Genomic DNA, 12639 nt, shown 5'->3' on the forward strand with positions numbered 1-12639 from the left:
TTTTGTTGTAAAATGAAATCCAATTATAGCCATTGGGACCCATCAGGCACCATTGAGGTCTGCCATGTGATGGATCCAGCACTGCCATCATTTTGGTTTTTCATAATTTTTGCATCTATATTTGGTGTGACCTTTGCCCTTTGCCTTCCATCAGTTCTTCTTGGTACTTGCAGACAGTTTTTGGCAGAACTCGGCAGGGAGGTTGTTCCCGCCGCCATCTTGGAGAACCAAGCACAGATCTTCTGCTTGCTCCAATCCTTCTGTCTCTTCATGTCATCCTAAACAGACTGGATGATGATGAGATCAGGGCTCTGCGGGGGCCGGATCATCACTTCCAGGACTCCTCCTCCAAAGGGCAAAGATCACACCAAATATTGATGGGAATTTGATATTCTCTTTTATCTATTAACACTTCTATTTTTGAATGGATTTTGGCATCAATTTTCCCACACCAGCCTAAAAATTTAGTGGTTTAGAAGGGATTTTGGTGGTGGGTTACTAAAATAGCCTATAATCCTATCATGTTGTTCCAGAAGTAGTCAGAAACCTCCATATTATGGGAAAAATTCCTTCCTTATATCTCCTTGCCCACCAGGTATGTCCCTCCATCCAACCCCTATGGTTCACGTATAATATACCGCTATACTCCCAGTTTTCATGGGCCCGACGGCAGGTATGTCCTGGCTGTGACTGTATTCGTGTTATTTTTATCTTCCCTCCTCATATTCCTGACTTTAGTAATTTGTTTTGATCCGTATTTCTTGAAATGTTTTCTGAAAGTTGGCAGCAATAACCGAGCGAGAAATTAGCGGCTCAAGTCACTTGGCAGATAACACCGTCTGTTTTGATCAAGGGAGAACATTTAATGCAATATAATTAGACTACGATGTAGCGCAATATGGCGAAAAAGACGTCCTCCAAGGCCGATGATATTTTCGCAATCTCGCAGGGCACAAGTCTACCTTTCCGTCACTAATCCCCGTGTACAGACAAGACTCTCTTCTCCGGATCAACACAAAATGTCTCCAGTGAAACCTTATCTGTAGTCGCTTCTCGCCTTATATTGATTTTTTAAGGTTCAGTTTATGAGCTGCCCATCAAGGTGTGTCAGAAACTTTTGGCAGTATTAAGTTTAGAGTTAAAGAAGTTTTGACGTACGGATACATTTTGGAAATTTTGGGGGGTTTCTGTGTACAAATTTGGATGTACCCCAGCGAATATACTACGGATTTGCTTTGAAGGGTATAAAGGATCAAAAATGACTGCTCTCTTTTAGAAACAGCGCCACTCTGCACCATGGGCTTGGTCTGGTATTGCATCCCAGTAAAGTGAATGGGACTAAAAATGGCCATACACATACAGAAGCTGTCACCCGAAGACTGGTTCTGCCAACAACCATTACCCCCAACCCTCCATTCCTCCCAACTCTACATCCCCATATACATGCACATTTAGTTTTTTTCCAAGATGTAGTCTGAACAAACCCAGGCCAAAGATCTAGTACATATTAGACGTATGGCTGGTTGTCTGACCTTAGTCTAACGTCTACGACCACCTAAAACTGCAAAACCTGACATGACCCATGGACAAGAGGGATATAATAGATCCAAGGCAAGAGGGTCGACCTTGCAAGGAAAACAAACTAGAGACAAGCATAGACTTGTAATAATCCAATATTACTAATGTCCTAAGTGACACAGACTGTATCTTTTGAAGGGGTCTCTTGAGCCCAGGCCAATTTCGGTACCCTCCTCTTTAATTAAATGGGAGCAGACCGGCAGTATTCACTCATGGCCACTACGTAGGGGATGGAGACTTCCGTTTCTGGCTTTGACCCTGTATGGCTTCCAGCATATGAGCCTGCTGGTAGGTGTAGGGTCTGGGTCTGGGATCTTCACCGATCTGATACCGATCGATAACAAAAATGGTCATCAGCCTGGAAAACCTCACAAGTACAAATACTAATCCACACACTGAAGAGAAAACCCTGCAAAGGGTCTAAGACCCAGTTCACATCTGCATTCGGTATTCCGTTCGGGGAGACCTCATGGACTCCGCATTAACAAGCGGTGAGCAATGAAAGCACACAGACCACATAGACTATAATGGGGTCTGTGAGTTTTCCACGTGGTGTCCGCATGGAACATGCGGAGAGAAAGTACTTCATGAACTACTTGCATGACTTGTGCGGACACCGTACGTAAAACAAACAGACCCCATTACAGTCTATGGGGTCCGTGTGCTTTCATTGCTCACCGCTTGTCAATTCCCCGCATGGGGACCCCCCGAACGAAATACTGAACGCAGATGTGAACCAGGCCTTACATTGTGGGGTTTGTACAGGCAGCATGTTCACCTGCAATGTTCAAACTTTCCCAGATGCCCAGGAATCATGACTGAAAGCCGGGGGCCGATACTGCAGGTCAGTGACTTCAATAAGACTGCAGTGCCTAGCCACTCCTGTATAGTACAAGCGTTAGAACAGCTGATCTGTGTAGGGGCCATCTGTAGGCCACCCACCAATCAGATATTTATAGTAGCTCTGAAGATGTCTTTTATGGAAATCTGAATGGTAATGCCCCTTTTAAAGAAGACACTCTGAGTTTTTACCCTTCACTATTAATTTTACTCAATTTTTACACAATTTTTTTTATTTTTGGGTTATGTATTTTCTATTCCTTCCACTTCTCCCCCCCCCCCTTATATATTGAGAGCACTAACTGCACCGCCCTCTCGGAGAAGGTAAAGGAACCAAATCGACCAAATGGATACACCACCAATGGGGCAGGAACTGTAAATAAGGCACTACGCTCGCTCGTCTTCGAAATTCACGCAAAACTTTTATTGGAAACATACCATCACGTATCCCACAGAGGAGGTGACCCCATTGGGTTGCTGTTATGTCTACACCCTGGTAGTCACACCCATAAATTATATTTTATGAAATGGTATGATGTGCAACCTACCAATCGATTGCTCTACCAGAAACGGGAGCCTGTAGGGCGAATGGATTAGTTAGGTCTGGCATATTGGAACAGGCATAGTACATGTCCACCCTATAGCCCTGGCTCCCAATGGACACTGATATCTGCCTAAGTTTCCCTAGTGCTAATCCATGCCAAGTATACAACCAGTACTTCCTATATATCTAGTACGTTGGATAATACACAAGTGAGCACTTCTGCTTCTCTCCAGAGTGTAGCACCAGTTAACAGTGCATGTAATATACAAAGGTACAAAGACGCCAGTACACCACTGACGCCATCTGGATACTTGGCACACGTACTTAATGTCTTTTTTCCCCCACTTGTCATGTGCTCAGACTGGTGAGTGGGTGTCCTCATCGGTTTACATCATGATTCATCGTTAAACTGGGAATTTGCATCTCATTTGCATATTTCCTGCTCCATGTGATTTGCATCCCATTCATTAAAAAACAAGGAGAATAATATTGTAAAGAAAAAGCGGGACATTATTCTAATGATTAGTATGACGATGTAAAATTAGTGTTTTTTTGCTTGCCGATTGTTTTTGTTTAAGTTGACAAAAAAACTGCAAATAAGTAATAAAAAAAAACCTTGCATTTTCCAGCTCGATGGATCTCTCATAGCCTAAAATTAGTTAAAAAATACACATGGGGCCGACCCTCAATGAGCCAGAACGGAGAGCTGCTCTATAACCCCCAGATGTCATTGCATTGGGCTATAGTCAGGCAATGGCACTGATTCTCGGCTATGTTTTTGGATGACCAAGACAGCACCAGTGTGATATCCCTTTTTTCACGGACCCGTTGACCTTCAAAGGAAGAGTTGGGACTGTGAAAGTGAATCCATGTTTGTGCATCAAAAAGTAGGGGAGGCTGGATAGAAAATGGACGCCCTACGAGGGAAAAAATTCCTTGGCTCGCAGCTCAGCCCAAAATATTTTTTAATACTTGTTAAAAAATAGAAAAAGTGTATCCTACGGCCAGGGTGCTGATTGGTTTTGATTCGCCCTTCTGCATTTTGCTTGCATGGGTTTCTGCACAGGAAATTGGTAAAATCTGATGTTTGCAAGGGGTCTCCAGAGCCAAAGTCAATGGTTAGGCAACCTTTATAAAGTCTTATCATCTAGACCTCTTAGGCTGAAGCCACCCCAGATATCTATGGTTGCCTCCAGTTTGGGTTCTCCAATCCCCATATACTGCGGTACAAAGCATAAATTGTACTGTCGCTATTAAAAGGGTTTTCTGGCCCTAAAAGCATTTTTGATAGACAGGATTGGCCATTAGTATCTTATCATTAGTGGTCCGATACCCGAACCCCGCACAGATTAGCTGATATAGATGTCTCTAAGCATCGGGAGCTTCAGCTATGGATGGAGCTCTGTTTCTATTAGAATAGTAGGCGTAAAGCTTTAGCCCCATCCACCCTATAGTGGTGGCGCTGGGGTACTGCGGCCCTGTGCCTAGTACTTCAATAGTAGCTTAAAAGGGTTGTCCCATCACAAGGATCCTATCTATACTGCTAGTTTATGTGGATTTAAGACTTTTCGCAAATGCATTGCTTTATAAAAACTGCTTTGTTTGGCTGCTATCTTAATTTATTCACTTCATCGTTTACACTACGTTTCTATGACCCTTGGGATTATCTGCTCATTTGTCAAGTGATGTAGCTGCCTGCTCTCAGGGGGGAGGGAGGGGCTAGGATTTCTGAGCTCTTATCAGTCAGTTTAATTGAATTTGGCTGATAAGGGCTGAGATAGGGAGTCGTTACCTTTGTATGTAATGCAAACTGACTCAAATCCAGCTCTGCTACATCAGCTTCACACTTTCATTTAGAAACAATCCCATGCAAGTGAAACCCCGCCCACCAATGTGCTGAGAAAAGCAGGAAGTGAAGAGAGCACAACAGCCTGCAGGTTAGTGAACAAGTGTCATGGGAATACCCCTTTAAGCTTTCCATGCTGTTGGGGTTGATGAACCCCTTTAAGGCTAAAGCCCCACGTAGTGGCAACGGGAAAAACACATCACAGTTTTTCCTGCATAGCGTTTAACAGAAAGTCCATAGAGTTTTCCTCTGCAGCCTTTCTTCTTCCATTATACCTATAGGGAAACTACAGCAGACATATATTATACCGCCAATAGCTAACACATCTTTGTAATGTATATTGCCACTTTTATATATAAAACAAATGACACATTATAGGAGCACATCTGCAGGTGATGTTTTCCTCCGTCAGTTTCTGTAATGCTAATCTTGCTTATTATTCACAGCAAATCCTGCAAGACCTTATACATTCAGTTTATATTGTATATGATGTGAAATAGTTGCACAAGGAAACTTTGCTACGATCAATCATGGAGACCGCAGAAATACCTTTACCTTTTCTGAAATTTCATTAAGGACTCCAACTTAGCACAATACATATTCCATATATTACCGCAAAATGCTAATAAAAACCTCAGCAGGTTGCAATTCACATCACAACCACTGGGTGGCCAAACACAGACTTATGTAGCATCAACTCCTGACAGAGTATCACAAAATCATGTGTTTCGCCTAAGCTTGCAATTTTTTGAGCCAAGGTCAAGGATGGCTCGAAAAAGAATGGGAAATATATAGGAAGTCCTTATACTTCTCCCTTCTGCTCAATCCACTCTCGACTTTGGCACAAAGAACTTGCATTTCTCGCAATGTGGGGCCTTTTTTTTTGGCTTTGGTGCATTAAAGGCATTCTACCATTAAAAACCTTTTTTCTGTGGATAAGACGTCGGAATAGCCTTTAGAAAGTCTATTCGTCTCTTACCTTTAGATGTGATCTCCGCCGCGATACCGGTTTTTACCAGTATGTAAATTAGTTCTCTCACAGCGATGGGGGTGGGCCCCAATGCTGAAAATGCAATGAGGGCATCCCCACTGGTGCTCGAGAACAGGATCCTGTGACGCCTCTATCTTCTGCTGGATCCTCCCCTTCTTTCCTCGTCTTTCTTCGGCGGCGTCACCTCCGACGCCTGCGTAGTTGGCTCTGCCAGTGAGACACTAGAAGAGCTGACTGCGCATGCCGGCCGGCAGCCATAGTTCCGAGGCCGCAATTTTGCGCATGCGCAGTTGGCTCTACTAGTGTCTCACTGGCAGAGCCAACTGCGCAGGTGTCGGAGGTGACGCCGCCGAAGAAAGACGAGGATCCAGCAGAAGATAGAGGCGTAGCAGGATCCTGTTCTCGAGCAGCAGTTGGGACGCCCTCATCGCATTTTCAGCACTGGGGCCCGCCCCCATCGCTGCGAGAGAACTAAATTACATACCGGTAACAACCAGTATTTCTAAGGAACGGCGCGGCGGAGATCACATCTAAAGGCAAGAGACGAATAGCCTTTCTAAAGGCTATTCCGACGTCTTATTCCCAGTGAAAAGGTTTTTAATGGTAGAATCCCTTTAAAGGTAGAACCCCACATATGCGTGAATAGCTTTTAAAAAGGCGGACACTGATATAAAAAAAATGGCCTGGGTGCATGCGGCTGCTACTACGGCTACTGCGCAGGCGCCCAGGCCATTTTTTTATATCCAGGTCAGTTCGCGAGCGCCGGAGGAGGACGGGACCGGAGGACATCGGAGGAAGAGGAGGCGTGGAGGAAGAAGACGGCGCACCCTGAATGCCCGCCCAGCGTGCACGATGCGTAAGTAGAGAACATTCTTTTTTAGGGTTTTATTTTAAAACGGAGGGGTAGTTTAATATAACATTTACGGTGCCTGAAGAGCCTTTTTAAAGGCTATTCACGCATATGTGGGGCTCTATCAGCAGGATTTTGCTGATAGAGCCCCTTTAATGCTGTTTTTGGGGTGAATCGTGCTTACAACATGCTGACACTATTGTGCTTTTTAGTCCCATGTCTTTCTATATTTTTAATGGGATTTCGAAAACTTGTACAAACCAAATGTAAAAATGCCATTAAAAAGCAATTCAATATGCAAAGCTGTAGGTAGACGTCAGTCTATCAAAATGGATCTCGCACGCATCTCCGCAGCGTGTTTTAAGTCTAACTTTGTTCCATTTCCCGCTGTAGTCTTTAACAGGTTTTACAATATAGGTCACAAAAATGCTGCGAAAAACATAATAAAAAATCTTCAACATTAGAAGACTATGGGACTTCCTATTCGTGATGTGGTTAAATGCTAAAAAAAAATGATGAGAACCCAACTCTGAAGGAGAATCCTGCGCAGGTTTACGTGAAATATGGCCCTTGTTTTAATAGGCCCCATTCCATCTGCCTCTCCGGAACGTATGGCTTTTCTCTGGCCTCTGTAATCTGATGGCTTCTTTTCTTGGGAATATTAAAAAGGCCATCCTTCTTATCTATGCGAAAGACATCTGGTAGCGTTCACCAATTACCAAAGACATCAGTGATGGGACGGAGCGTTTAGTAGGCCGCCTAGTTCATCTTATCTAGACAACTGCTAAAGATAAATGCGGATCCTGAAATAGCAGAGAACGTAGAATTTTAAGAAGAGAGAAACAAAGCGACAGTAAAGCTGTTTATGGTGCCCCCGATCTCTGGGGAGGGGGCTAGACTGCACCACTTGCCGAGGACCGTAATAGTCTATGACATCTTCTGATTGTGTCTGTCATAAAGCACATACAATACAGAAGGGAAGTGTGTGACTACAGCATGGCCGACCCCAGGTATTATTGATTGCAATGGGCAACTTGTAATGCTTCATTTCTCCTGGGGTGGCGCTGTGGGGAAATTAAACACTTGCTGTTTGTTTCGCTCACAGATTACATTCAATCATTGAGAGGTTGACAAGGTATTATGTGATGTGCCTGGGTAACATTCTAAGAAAAGGAATTATCCACAATGGATATCCCCTTTAAACCCGGCAAACATATAGTGTTGGACTGGCCCACTAGAATATTGGAAAATTTTCCGACAGGGTCTAGGCCAGTGATGGCGAACCTTTTTGAGACCGAGTGCCTAAACTGCAACCCAAAACCAAATAAATTATCACGGAGTGCCAACACGGCAATTTAACCTTAAAACTCTGTGGGTCTACAATTGCGGACCCACAAATTACAGTCATGTGACTGGGGCTTTACAGATCTTGTACTGAAAGGTAAAGGTCTCTGCATTCTGTACTTTTAAACAATTAATTTTCACTATTTACATCGCACAGGATCTGTTTTATAGTTACCGTGCAATGTTATTACATCCTGTACTAATTTCACGTCTGCTATAAAACAGATACTGTGTGATATACATAGTGAGGGGACCCCACACAGTACAATCTGCCCCTCAGTGGCCCCCCCACACAGTACAATCTGCCCCTCAGTGGCCCCCCACACAGTACAATCTGGCCCACAGTGGCCCCCACACAGGATTATACCTGTATACTCCACAGTAGCCCCCTCCCACACAGCATGAACTGGTCCACAGTAGCCCCCTCCCACACAGCATGAACTGGTCCACAGTAGCCCCCTCCCACACAGCATGAACTGGTCCACAGTAGCCCCCTCCCACACAGCATGAACTGGTCCACAGTAGCCCCCTCCCACACAGCATGAACTGGTCCACAGTAGCCCCCTCCCACACAACTTGAACTGGTCCACAGTAGCCCCCCCCCCACACACAACATGAACTGGTCCACAGTAGCCCCCTCCCACACAACATGAAATGGTCCACAGTAGCCCCCTCCCACACAACATGAAATGGTCCACAGTAGCCCCCTCCCACACAGCATGAAATGGTCCAGAGTAGCCCCCTCCCACACAACATGAACTGGTCCACAGTAGCCCCCTCCCACACAACATGAACTGGTCCACAGTAGCCCCCTCCCACAGAGCATGAAAGATCCACAGTAGCAGCATAAAATGGTCCACAGTAGCCCCCTACCCGCACAGCATGAAAGTCTACAGTAGCCCCCTCCCACACAACATGAAAGGTCCACAGTAGCCCCCTCCCATACAGCATAAAATGGTCCACAGTAGCCCCCTACCCACACAGCATGAAAGTCTACAGTAGCCCCCTCCTACACAACATGAAATGTCTACCGTTGCCCCCCTCCCCTGACAGTGCAAACAAACACAATATAGTTACCTGAAGAGCTGCTGGGTGTTCTCTCTTCTGTTCACTGCGCGCGCTGATGACTTACGTCATCACGCCCGCGCTTGTTCAGAGGTCACACTCTGTAGTCAGTGTAGGCCGTGTAGTACGCGTGGCCTACACTGAGCTACACTGACAGCTTTCAGCTGGATGCGCATTTGCACAACCAGCTGAAGGCAGCGATCGCTCACTAACGGGGAATCCTGCATCGGATTCGCCGTTAGTGAGCGATCAGGGCGACAGCACGCGTGCCAGCAGAGGGGGCTCTGCGTGCCCTCTCTGGCACGCGTGCCATAGGTTCGCCATCACTGGTCTAGGCTCTAACACGATAACAGCCCAGCAGAAGAAACTCATATGTAAAGGTAACTATGGTACCCTTACAGGATGTATTTTAGAGGATGGGTCTCCAGAATAATTTTAACTGGTGGTCCCAATGGACCTCAGTCCGATACTGCAGACCTTTCACCACCTCCTAATTCTTGGTATCTGTTAATAGTTGCTGATCCATTGATTGCAGTGCATTTTTTCTATAGCCCCCACCATTCTTGTGTAACAAGTGCAGGTAGTTTGGTGCCTAATGTGCTCTTTCAGCTCTGTAATGTCAGGAGGGCGGTTTCAGGCAAGGGACGTGATTCAGATCTCCAATCAGATGCATCATGTGTCAGAGATCAGAATCACACCCCTTGTCTGACCCCGCCCACCTGACAGTACAGAGGCTAAATAGTATATCAGGCAGCAAAACTAACAGCATTGATTGCTCAGGAACGGTGGGGGCCAGAGAGAAAATTCCAACTGTGCCAGAAGTGGTGGAGCAGAGACTGTGAATTGATGTTAAGAGTTGGACTTGTTGGAGGTGATGAACGGTCCTCTTTAAGAGTCTGACATGTCACAGTGCTTGTTTGTGAGCTCAGGCCCTTGATGGTGCTGATGGACTCCATAGACCACAAAAGACGTCTTGACTTTACTGTAGTCTGAGATTTCCAGATCAATGGAGATCGAGCACCACGGCCATATCTGAGAATACACTGGGACACAAACACATGAACCACCATCCATAACATATTCTGAAATGTCACACGTTGTCAAAAGACAGTTAGAGAGTGGTGAACTCTGACATATAGAACTTTCCTTCAGATGACATCCTTGTCAGATTGAAGCTCAGCAAAGCAACAGAATAGGAGGAAGAGCAGTGGTGACGGCTATAAAACCAAGGGTATAGCTATATGGGGTTCAGAGGTAGCAGTCACTGTAGGGATCTTGAGCCTAAAGACCCCCACGGCCCCTCTGCCATATAATAAGACATCAGTCTAATAAAAGGCATAGGGTTCTCTAGATCAGATTCCAAATTGGGGTTTAAGTTACACCTCTGCGGGACTAGCTAAATGTCACAGTCAACCACACAAATAGGTAAAATAAAATGAAAATAAATCTCATGACTTGTGTGCAAAAGCTTGAGCAAATACAAGAGGCGCTAAAGACGGCAAGTGGTGCAGAGTGGACAACTCCTGATATGATGTCCATCTTCTCTACTAGGACATGTAAATTAGTTTGGTCTGATCCAAATATTGGGGTGTCTTCAGCACCAGAGTATAATAATTGGAGACCAGTATGATGTATCATCAAACCGTGATGATGTTGATGCCCCCATGTGTAAATGAGACTGGGGCTCTGAAACATGGTGGACAGTCTAGGAGAAGATTTGGCTATCGGAAGATGCTGGGATAGAGCCCAGGAAAGGTGAGTGATTTTATAAAATTATTTGTACACATTGCCCTTGACCTTAAACTCTGGGTCCTGAAGAAGATCATAGTCATCAACATTGGTGGATTTGTGGGTAGTAAACCTCAAAAATTTCAGGTTCTACAGAACCAGAAATTTTTGGAGAATTTATAATGAACCTAGCTCTTTATGAAACGATTTCCCCATCACTACCAATGAGTTGTCCATCAGTAGTTGGTGGTAATGCAGCCCAGGCTAGGTTCACATCGGCTCTCCATCGTTTGGGTCCACCAGGGGAACCCATTCAACTGAGAGTCAGACCGCTAAAACAGTGGTTACACGCGGACCCCATTCACTATATTTTCATTCTGAAAGCAGAATTGAGAAAAGTTGACCTTGCAGGACTTTTTTCCCTCCACCATACCTTGATGGTTTCTAAGGCAGAGTCTCTGATGGAAGGACTCTCCAACGGAAACTCTGGCTCAGAGGCAAACCCAGCTGCTTTACTCAAAGCAGCCATTTCTCTGAGCCTATGCAACCACATTGTATTCCAAAAATATTTGAGATTGGATCCCATCCTATTAGTTCAGTAGAGATTTCCACAATGGCTATCCTGAGCCCTGTCCTCTCTGAAATGTGGTTGCATGCTTGAGAATTGGAACCCTGCAACCTCATAGATATAAAAAAATAGCAAAAAAATTAGATATTTTTTCGATATTATTTGTTAAAAATATGTCAAATAATACCTATACTAGAAGCCAATGATAATGCAGACATCTACCCTGAAGATATCCTGCTTACCTTGGAACTAGTGCCAGATGTGAATCAGTTCTGCTCCCCATGTCCCTGGGAATCAAGGTGAGAAGAGCAATGTTTGTACAGCAGATGGGTTGCCGGTGTAAGCTGTGCGGCTAGGAATGGATCACATAAAACAAAGGCTTACATTACATAATGACCTATTTATTACATGATGTCTACAGATGTATAATGGATGCCAGGTGTCAGCCAAGTATGCAGGGTACGGACGTATGACATATTATTTATGTGTCTAAGTGCCTAAGGCATGGTTTGATAATACTGTGTTACTGTATATAAAATGAGTGTATTTGCCTCTATCTGGATGTCCTTGTATTAGAAGGATTCTTTACATGGAATGTTGCATTAGATATATTGTATTTCTTCTTTTTTTTAAAGGTTGTATATACTAAATATATATATATATATATATATATATATATATATATATATATATATATAATATATATATATTATATATATTTTTTTTTTAAAATGTACCCAGAATCGGCCATATTATAGGCAGGCACTTCCTTCCAGTGCAGCAGGCGGATATACTTAATGGCAGCTAGTCTACTGACCAATTATTACAGTTCATGAATTACATGACTATTACACCCTATACAAATGTTAAAAAAAAATGTTGGGTTTGGTTGAACCCCCAAATTTTGGAGTTTGCTACCCACAAACCACTAGTATACTATAGGGGTCCGTCAAAGGGAGGTGAATATATAAAACAAACTGTCTGACTCACCTCTCCTGGGCTACATTGTGGCACCTGTTGCAGGGCACTGTCTGCTTCTGGCCTCCTGAATTATGTCAACCGTCCCGGGGGACCACTGAGACCTGTGCTTGGGCCTCATGGGGTACACTAACGTCATGGCATTTGCAAAACCAAACTGCCTGGCGTATTTAGTGAATATTCACAAAATGAACCCTGCGAGGTTCGCCCGATACTAACTACTACCATAATCTAGAGGCTTCAAGAAATACAAAGGAAATGTCACTAACTCAGTCAACCATTGATAATAACGAGATGACTCTGCTCA

The 12639-nt window shown here is 44.3% G+C and overlaps 1 protein-coding gene across 2 annotated transcripts in view; it reads right to left on the reverse strand.

Moving 5' to 3' along the window:
• OXR1 (oxidation resistance 1) overlaps positions 1-12639 on the reverse strand; it is a 358052-nt gene that overhangs the window by 257981 nt on the left and 87432 nt on the right. The gene's annotated exons all lie outside the window — the stretch shown is intronic.

Source organism: Leptodactylus fuscus, chromosome 4 (genome assembly GCF_031893055.1).
Source record: "Leptodactylus fuscus isolate aLepFus1 chromosome 4, aLepFus1.hap2, whole genome shotgun sequence".
Classification (NCBI taxonomy): domain Eukaryota; kingdom Metazoa; phylum Chordata; class Amphibia; order Anura; family Leptodactylidae; genus Leptodactylus; species Leptodactylus fuscus.